This window comes from Saccostrea cucullata, unplaced genomic scaffold, assembly GCF_032062105.1.
Source record: "Saccostrea cucullata isolate Sc308-1 unplaced genomic scaffold, CSIRO_AGI_Scuc_v1 ctg3888, whole genome shotgun sequence".
Taxonomy (NCBI): domain Eukaryota; kingdom Metazoa; phylum Mollusca; class Bivalvia; order Ostreida; family Ostreidae; genus Saccostrea; species Saccostrea cuccullata.
This window is the reverse complement of record NW_026931783.1, coordinates 39,535-49,826: the sequence shown is the minus strand read 5'-3', so window position 1 is coordinate 49,826 and position 10,292 is coordinate 39,535. Positions and strand designations below refer to the sequence as shown.

The following is a 10,292-nucleotide window of genomic DNA, read 5'->3' as shown; positions in this document are numbered from 1 at the left end:
GCAATGTTCTGGGCTCTGCATTAAAAAACATCTCCCCAAACCTGGACTTCTTTACTGTCCCGTTAAGTTTATGTTCGCATAAATGATAATTGAAAAAGTTTGGTAAAAATTATGCTTTTCATTTTAAAAATAAATGGAAAAAGGAAAATATTTTAACCCCCCCCCGAAACAAAATTCCTTATATCTATTTCATGGGGGTAAGGGACATATGTTTACAGACAAAAATGCTCATTTATCACCAGTTTTGAAGGGTTCTACAGCTTAAACATTGTATTTTATCAATAACAATGTTGGTTTTTATATGTGTAAAACATAAGAAAAGATTTAAAGAACATTCATCCTTATTCAAGATTATTTTCATTTGTTTTGCAAAATAAGGAATGAATTTTTAAAGGTTATAGTGTTGCTACTGTTATTATCAGTACATTTTAACGATTTCTTTTCTTTCATGATAAATCCATAATTTAACTTACTTGTGAGTTCACCAATCACTTCCTTTGTTTTTTGTTCTTCTTCATATTGTTTCTTTATTTCTTCGCGGTAACGTTGGCCTTGTACTGGGTCCATTTCTTCAGTAAATAGAAATTTAACACCTTCCAGGTAATTGGTTTTGTATATCATATCAAGGTTTTCGACAGCTGATCTGAGGGTCGACCAGTAGGTGTTAAATTCTGCATATGAAAGATAGTCTTTCGTAGCATGCCCTCCACATTCATTTCTGACAAAATGGATACTTTCTATATAAGCAGATTCATATTTGCCATGTTTATCATGATTATACATCCATTGTATTCCATCTACCAACCAGATGCTTCTTAACATTGTGTACAGTAAGGAGATGTCCATATCATCATAATTGCCATTATACGTTTTACCCTGTGGTAAAACAAGACGTATTTGTTTTTTTGATAAGAAAGGTAAAATTTCATTTTCTTTCGGACGTATGGTAACAGTCAGGGATGCGGGACGAAGGTATCTACGTAATGCAAAACGAAGTTGATCAGTACATGGACCCAGTAGAAGTCGAGACACTCGGGTAAGGTTTGTAGTCTCCTCTGTCGATGCATACCGCGAGCAGGCCATATTTTGAAGTCAAAGAGGGACGTCAATCTAGGAGTAAACAATTTATTAATGTATGTGCAAACAAAGAGGAGCCTCAGTCTAGATATAGTTCATACATATTATAATTAGCCTGCTACTAGAGAAACACCGACATCTTACGAACGAACGTAACTCGGGATTACTTATCTGGATTGTTTTCTCGGGACCAGTAATTGCACCCATATAAAATTAAAAATCGGGAAAAGTAAGTATATATGTAAAATAGAATGGATAATGTTTTGAAAATGTCTCATGTCAATTTTTTTGTAATCACTTACAATGTTATTATTAAAGCGAACAAATAGGGGAAAGTCCGGGTAGGAACACTGTAATGTGTCAGTAATTAAACGTATGCATACCAGGGTTGGGGTCAATTACTTCAAAAAGTAACTAATTAAATAACAATTAATTGACATTTTCTTCAATTAAATTTAGCCCCGTGGGGATCCAGGTTAGAATAGGTCCTCAGTACCCCCTTGCTTGTCGTAAAAGGCGACTAAATGGGGCGGTCCTTCGGATGAGACCGTATAAACCGCGGCCCCGTGTCACAGCAGGTGCGATAAAGATCCCTCCCTGCTCAAAGGCCGTAAGTGTCGAGCATAGGCCTAAATTTGCAGCCCTTCACCGGCAATGGTGACGTCTCCATATCAGTGAAATATTCTGGAGAGGGACGTTAAAAAGTATACAATCAATCAATTAAATTTAAATTAAATTACAGGCTCTCATGTTCATTGTACTGTATATATCTTCTCTTCACTGTTTTGTCAGTAATATGAGAATAAAGTTCAAGTTCAAGTTCGAAGGCAATGTAATTAATTAAAAAAGTAATTGATTAAATTACAAAATAATTTTTTAATTTTTCTAAAAATTATAATAATCTTTGTCAAAGAATATAGGAAACAGGGATCATTCATTTGTATATAAGCTCACAGCCTTTGCACAAACAATACAAGAAATTGATTATATTGGCATCTTACTTATTTTTTCTTTTAATAACAAAATATACCCCTACCTACTAATAAGCAAAATTAATTTTCGGACGCCAGACTTCGAAAGACTAAACAGTAAGAATATGGTTGCAAGGAATTTATTTTACGGAGTTTCAGACGAAAATACATGTGAATGTGACCGACTTCGAAAAATCCAAAACTCGGATGGCGTCCGATGGTTACCTTTGTTTATTATAAGGTAGGGGTAATTTTTTTATCAAAAAAAAATTAGTAAGGTCAGGTGTCTGTGCTTTGTAGATTGAATTATAGCTTTTATTTACAAAACAATGAAGAACTATTTGAGACCCGTTTGAGGCAGTTTCCTTCACTTAAAAGGGGTATTTTATTTGACTAAAATAAGTCGCAATTGTAACCCCTCAAGTCAATTTTTTTTTTCAAAGGTTGCCTGAACATCTTTAATTGCTATTTATAAGAAATTTTTTTACTTCATAAATATTACTTGTATGAACATAATTTTTTTAAACATAAAATTAATTCACAAAATTCTGTTAAGGTATTAAAATAATTATCAAATTGAAAGTTTTTCTTTCCCCAAATTAGCTGAGCATTTAATTGAAATAATTATCTCCATGCATTGGCTTTATCTTCTAAAGCATGGAATGAATACCTCCTTGGCAGCATTTTATTTTCGGAATTTTTGGTAATTATCAGCTTGTTTCCGACATTTTTTTTATGTTTTCATTTCAGAATTTTTTTTTGTTTTCATTTCCGACTTTATTCAGATACATATGTAGTACCTTTAGTAACAGAGCTGAAGACTTTAATCATCGCAACTTTTTGCAATTTACAATGTGTAGACTGAAAAAGACGACATGTCGATGTTGTTTAAAGAAGTATTTGAAAGCCCAGAAGGCTCATTCGAGATTCAAGGATCGAAATACGGGATTCGAGTTTCGAGATTCAAGATCAAAAGCGGGTTCAACATTTGATAACTTCACTTTATTATGATGTTACTATCAAGAAATCGTTTAATATATTTATAACAAATGAGTCATTTTGATTAAATTACAATGCAAGAAAAAGTGTTATATATATTAAAAGGATATTCAAATAATCATTGGATTTTTGAATTTATATTACATAATATGGCTTCTCAAATATTGAATAGAATACATATATCAGGAATATATATATATTTTTTATTGTCTACTTTGTTTACGGGGTTGATGACATATAAATAAAGTTATAAATAAGTGTCAAGTGTCTAAAGATTAACAATAACCCCACCCCTACCCACCCCACCTGCCCATTTTTTCAATACACACTGAAATGCTTGAAACTTGAAAGGCGACGTAGTATTGATAAACAAAAATCGCGTTCTTTTCCTGATAGAGGAAATACATAAAAATTTAAAAGTATTTAATTACTTATCTTCATCTAAAGCTTTGATTTCTTGAATTTATTAAAAATCATATCCACAATACAGCTTGGCAATATGAATCAAAATAAATGCAGAATTTATTTTATCTCATATCAAACAGTAGATGAGTCTAAATTAGATGCAGAACTATATAGCGTTATGGTGTTATATTTTAGTTATGGTGTTGTATTTTAGTCTCTGACCATAGCGTTATGGCCAAAGACTAAAATATACTCGTGAAACCTTATAACGCTACATTTCGATTCAGCAGTCAAGTCTCACTGCACTGTACCCTTTATAAATGTAATGAAATATATACCCTTGAATTACTGTGCAGTGTAGATACGTATCATAATATTTCATATCTAATTATAATCAAATGCAATATTCTCCCTCAGGAATGATCTGATAAATAAAATAGTTGACATACTTGTTCTGCAACCAACGATAAGACGATAGAATATTCCATATATACGTATTTACTATTTTGTTTAATTAGAAAAATAAGATTATTATATGTATTTTTTTCAAAATGTTATCCAAATTTTATTGTTATTTCGTTTTACTACATAATAATTTTTTCTTGCATTATTATTTTAGCAAATGATCCATTTGTTACATAATATCTAACGACTTCTTGATAGTAAAAACGTTACAAAGGGGAGTAATCAAATGTTGGACCTGCTTTTGATTGGTTAGTTTGGATCCTGAATTTCGAAACTAGAATTTCGAATCTCGTATTTTGAAACTTGAATCTCGAATGAGCCTTTTGGGCTTTCGTATACGATGATATAGAACTTCGAGTTCTTCAAAATATAAACAAGGCTGGTGCCTTGTTTTTCTTTACATAAAGAATATATTAAATATCAAAATGAAATTCAGCAAAGAACTAGAAACTGTCTAATTGTATTTAGAAATAACTTCTTTATTGATATTATCTGCCTTGAACGTATATAAAATATTAGTATATTAATAGTAAATAGAAATGTAAACAAAACATGACACGGACCCTGTTTACATAACAAAGGTTTGGAGCTCTAAATCTGTCTTGTATCTAAACAACTAGAATTAAAATTTTTGATGATCATTATAGAAATTCCTTTAAAGGATAATGATTTCCTATCGATTAAAAGAGATTATTGTCGTATTTTCCTAAGCTGACCTGTTCAAGGAAGATTCAGTGACCCTTGTTAAATCTATGATGATGCGATATTTACATATTATACATCTTTGTCAGCACAAAATGCGTCAAAATAAAATGTAAAAGGTGTAACAAAACAGGGATTTCAACACCGGTTAAAGTAAGCATAATTTGTAAATCATTATAAGGACCATTATTGAGCCTTGTTAGCAAATACATGTATACTCTGTCAATGGGTCTCAGTTGTCTGCATGTTCTCTACGCAATGTTCTGTTTACCTGCTCAAGGTAAATGTGTCCGGTTAACACGGGATGCTCAAGCCTGATCCCACCTCTGGAATTGCCAGGGTTCCGTGTTTACGCCCACTTCACATATTTGTTGAACAATATCTAAAACGAGGTAAATTATTGACAAACAAGTTACTGGAACAAGAATATCAACAGTCTCTTTTAAAGTCATTATTTCTTAAGTTCTTTGGTCGATACAATGACTGTCAGAAAATACAATTTATCATTGAGTCAAATGCGTTTTCATACTAATTGTTAGTCCATTATTTAAACACTGAATTGACGACGGATTTTCCAGTTAATTCCCGATCATGACAAGGAGCACACTCCGGGTGTGACCGATCAGCAGGGGATGCTCACTTCCCCTTGGCACCTGATCCCACCTCTGATGTTTTGGAGGTCCGTGTTAGCTCTGCTCTTATTTTGTATTGATTTATGGAGTTTTGAGATTGAATACTGTCCGTTATCTCCATATCCTTCTCTTAATAGATTTTATTGAGATCGATCACTGTTCGTGAACTTCACCATTTCATTATTAAAACGTAGATCCCGTGGGCGGATAAGGATTTGTTATAAGGGTGTGTGTGTGGATAACTTCGCTCACGTAAGGGGTCTGGGGCCGCCTTAAGGCCCCCAGTTGGTTCAGGGCGAAGCCCTGGTGGGGGCCCAGGGGGTCAAACCCCCGAAAGCTCATGGGGTTTCGTGCATTTTTAAGAGGAGGCACAATCATAGTGGTATCGGTTAGTTATGTACCAATTTTAGTCATACTAGTTATGTATCAATACTAGTCATATCATACTTTGAATGAAGGGGGGCGAGGGGGCAAAGGCCTTGGAAGCTTTTTGGTTTTTGTGTATTTTTATAGTAAAACTAAGCACAAAAATAGTGGTATTGTAAAAAAGTATGGCATTATTAATTTTATATTATTCATATCATACTTTGAAAATTTAAGGAGGCGTGCGCCCTCCTCGCCACCCTTAAATCCGCCAGTGGTGCCGTGTCACGATAGATGTTAGCACGATAAAGCACCTTCACTGCTCAATGGCCCTTAGTGCCCAGTATAGGTCAAAATTTGAAGCTGTATTCTCGGACAAAATATGTGTTATCAAGCCCCCTCGAGTTCGGTCTAACAGCTTCACTTTGATTCTTTTGTCCAACAAAACGCATTTTGAACCCAGTCAAAAGAGTTACAGTACTGTATATATGCTACATGTACATTACATACTGATCTCGATTAAACACAGTGATTTATATTTTAATAGACAATACAAAAATCGGTGAATACAATAAAGATTAACTTAGTTGAAGAGAACTATTACCTTATTTAGCTGCCGATTGCCTATAAATTCTTTAAATTTTATGGGCGTTGTCCATGAAGCTTCCTTGTCTATTAACTCAGTCAGAGCATGCGTGAATCGTTTCATGTTGATTTGGCCTACTGCATTTACGGAGTTGTATCGTATTTCTCGATAAAATGTTTTTTAAATTGCAGTTACCTGTAACCCCCAAATATATCCTCCCACAGAGACATGATTTTATTGTCAATGAGTTGAGCAGATGTTTGTAGGTTGAAGGAAGATCCACCCCCGACTTTTATCTGTGTATTACTATTGTAAATGAGTAGGCGTAAAGGTTTTCTCGCATAGGCTTAGTTTAGACCAAACACAACCAACATTCAAATATTTTTGTTCGTTTACAAGTTTTGTATAATGTTAGAGTTACTTTTCTTTGCTTTTGTGCAAAATCTGTGCATGAAAAGAAGAAAACACTAGCTATGGTCTTCAACTCGACATTTAGCGACGACGTATTGTCATTTAACAATGGTAATTTCAATTTCTATGTCAATAAATATATCCTGGAGAGCTTGAGAAAAAAGATACCACAGAGTCTGACCTATCTGTTTCATATTTGGATATTATTTTTGTAAAAGATGTTAATGGGTAATATATCATCCAAGATTTATAATAAAAATGGTGACTTATTTTAATTGTCATCTTCCCTTTTTTTATACCACAATATACCTTCATGATCTGCATACTGGGTTTGTATCTCTGATAAAATGGAATGACCTAACGCCCCTTACAACTACATGTAGAAAACCCTCTATGCATATAAACCCGGTTTGCTCTATTTCTTGGTCTTTCTTAGTTTAAACAGATCGGAGATGGTAGGAGCGTTAATTAGATGTAAGGGTGAATCAAGTTTCTTAATTAAGAAAGGTAAGTAGATTACCAACCCTGTGGCCCAAAGAGAGCCGAAGCTGCTTTGGGTGTCTGCCTGTCTTATTATTTCCTGAGTGGTCTTCCACTTTGACTGACCAAAGCACTGACATTAAGTCAGGGAAAATAGATAGTGCTGGAAATAGTGGCACGAATAGAACCGACCTTTCTCAAGCTTTCTGGTACTTGTCTATTTATTTAGGAAACACATTACTTACTGAAGGTCTTCTTCTAGTTATTTTTGATTCACTATTGATTTGATCCTAAGTAGGGGCATTCACATTAATAAGTATAAATCTAATTAGTGATCCGGAAACGTATTATTTTACGCAGTTTTCTTCCGAAATCATAATATAGGTTGACGGCAATAGATCTAGAATGTCGTTACACTTCATATTTCTGCTGTGCAGAAGGACAATTTTTGAGTTATAAGTTAATTACTATTTTCAAGACTTGATTTTTTAAAAAAAATTAATGTTTAATTTTCGCTGCAGAAGCGGTTGTGCATGAATTTTAACGAGTCTGATTTTTTTATAGGAACGGTTGCAAAAAGTGTTGAAGTAATATTTAATGATGATTTATATGTTTTAATTTTGGAAAGATTTATCATTTTCTAAACATTCCTTGAAGTTTGTGAGAATCAACTTCCTTAATAGAAAATAAGGTTTACGAACAATATCCAAGATCAGAAGTCTATTGATTGATTGATTGATTGTATATTGTATAACGTCCCTCTTGAGAATTTTTCACTCATATGGAGACGTCACCGTATGCCGGTGAAGGGCTTCAAATTTTGACCTTTACTCGGCACTCAGGGCCATTGAGCAGTGAGGGATCTTTATCGTGCTAGCGCCTGCCGCTGACACGGGGCCTCGGTTTTTAAGGTCTCATCCGAAGGACCCGCAACTTTCCCTTCAAATTGCCGAGCGTATGGCGAAGGACCGAGATACGAACTCACGACCTTTCGATCACGGAGCGAGCGCTCTACCGACTGAGCTACCGTGAACGGTCAGAAGTCTATTGAAACAATACAAAATGGGGGCTGAGCCAAAGCGAACCCTTCAACATCAGATGTGGGACCGGGATATTCTACAATCTACATACAAGTTTTTCGTCTAATTTTAGATGCAGAAACCACTAAATAATTATCATGTTTGCATTTTATTTCCTTAACTCTCTTATAATATTTATACATACATTTATATCATAAGTAACACAACGAAAAAGGACCCAATTCACATAAAACAGCAATATTTGATACCTCTCTATATACCCCTAATTTGTCCTTAGATATTTAGTGCTGTAAGGATTTGTCCTGGTAAAAATAGAGTGACCTGACATCCCTTACAATTGGAACATCCTGTGTGTATATAAACCCGGAATGCTCTGTTTCTGGGTCTTTCTTATTTTAAACAGATCGGAGGGGGAAGAAGCTTAATTACATGTAGACGTAAGGGTAAATCAAGGTTCTTAATTAGGAAAGGTAAGATGACAGACAACCCTGTGGCCCAAATAGAGCTGAAACTGCTTTGGTTGTCTGCCTATCTTACTATTATCCTGAGTGGTCGTCGACTGTGACCAACCATAGCACTGCCATATTAAGTCAGGGAAAATAGCTAGTGCTGCATGGGGATAGTGTCCCGAATAGAGCTGAACTGTCTCTGGTACTAGTCTATTCATTAAGAAAACATATCACTTAATTATTGAAGGTCTTCAATTTACTTTTTATTAACTTCTTGATTTCACCCTAAGTATGGGTATTCAAATAAATAAAAGAAAATCTTATTATTTATCGAGAAAAAGTATCATTTTCACAACGAGATTTTTACAAACTCATTATATAAATTGACGGCAATAGATCCAGAATGCCGTAACACTTCATTGCTCTTCTGTGCCGAAGGATTATTTTTACAGAATGATTAGTTAACGACTATTCTCAAAGCTTTGGAAAAAATTAAAAACCAATGTTTAATTTTCACTGAAGAAGCAGTTGTGCATGAATTTAAACGTATGATTTTTTACGGTTGCATAAAGTGTTGAAGTCATATTTAATGATGATGAATATGTATTAATTTTTGGAAAGGTTTATCATTTTCTAAACGCTCTTTGAAATTTCTGAGAATCAACTTCTTTAATAGAAAATAAGGTTCACGAACAATATCCAAGTTCAGAAGTCAATTGAAATACATGTTGTGAGATGTGTATTGTTTTATTATGTATATAATTAGTAACATTAAGTTTCTTGAACATTCCAGAGTGGTCAACATGTTTGGTCATTTTATCTAGAACATTCTTAAATTTTGTGTATGTCCAGATTGTTCCAGTTATATCATGTTTTAACATTTTCTAGAATATTCTAGATTTATAATACTGTATAAATACCCTGTCAATTCAATGCATAGATATACAATAATTGTGAATACTTTGTCGTATAAGCACTATTGAGATATAACTGGGATATATTTTCATTGGGACATTGTGTGCAGCAACGGACACTCTGATGTATGTATTTTTAGATTCTTGCTAAGTTTGTACTTTATGTTTCATATACTTATTATATATTACTGTAAATAAATTATTGTTAAGTTTAAATTGTGTTATTGATCTTTGCTGGCATTTCGGGTAATTCTGACCCATAACAGAATTGGGGGCTCGTCCGGGATAAAGAATTTTTACACTTTTGCAGTTTATTGTCATAATTTTGCTCATTAATTTTTTGTTAAATTAAATTATAAGCCAGCAGAAATCAACATGGTGTTTTCGGTCACAGACTTTCTTAGTTCACCAAGTGTTCAGGTTTTTGATACGTTAAAAAAGGATGACTTGATCGCATTAGGTTTGCATTTTGGGTTAGATGTTAAATCCTCTCAGAGAAAGCAAGACATTAGAATTAAGGTTGCAAACAAACTAGTAGAAGAAAACATCTTTGAAAAATACGATCTACCAGAATATACAGTTAAATCAGAGTTAGGCTCTTACAAAATGGCAGAATATCAGTTTCAATTAGAGTTAGAGAAAATGCGATTAGAAAGAGAAAAATTAGAAAGAGAAGATCGAGAAAAAGAAAGAGAAGAGCGAGAAAGAGAAAGAGAAGAACGAGAGCGTGAACGAAAATTTGAATTAGACAAATTAGCAGCAGAAAGAGAAGAGCGTGCAATGAACTTTGAATTAGAG

General features: G+C 33.8%; 1 long non-coding RNA gene across 1 annotated transcript; it reads right to left on the bottom strand.

The window, feature by feature from the left end:
• Nucleotides 1-551: 551 nt before the first annotated feature.
• On the bottom strand, nt 552-6,288 carry LOC134233525 (uncharacterized). The gene is made up of 3 exons (XR_009985014.1): nt 6,219-6,288; nt 4,891-5,001; nt 552-1,110 (listed from the first exon to the last, which is right to left on the bottom strand). It is a non-coding gene; the product is annotated as an uncharacterized LOC134233525 (long non-coding RNA).
• Nucleotides 6,289-10,292: the final 4,004 nt, after the last annotated feature.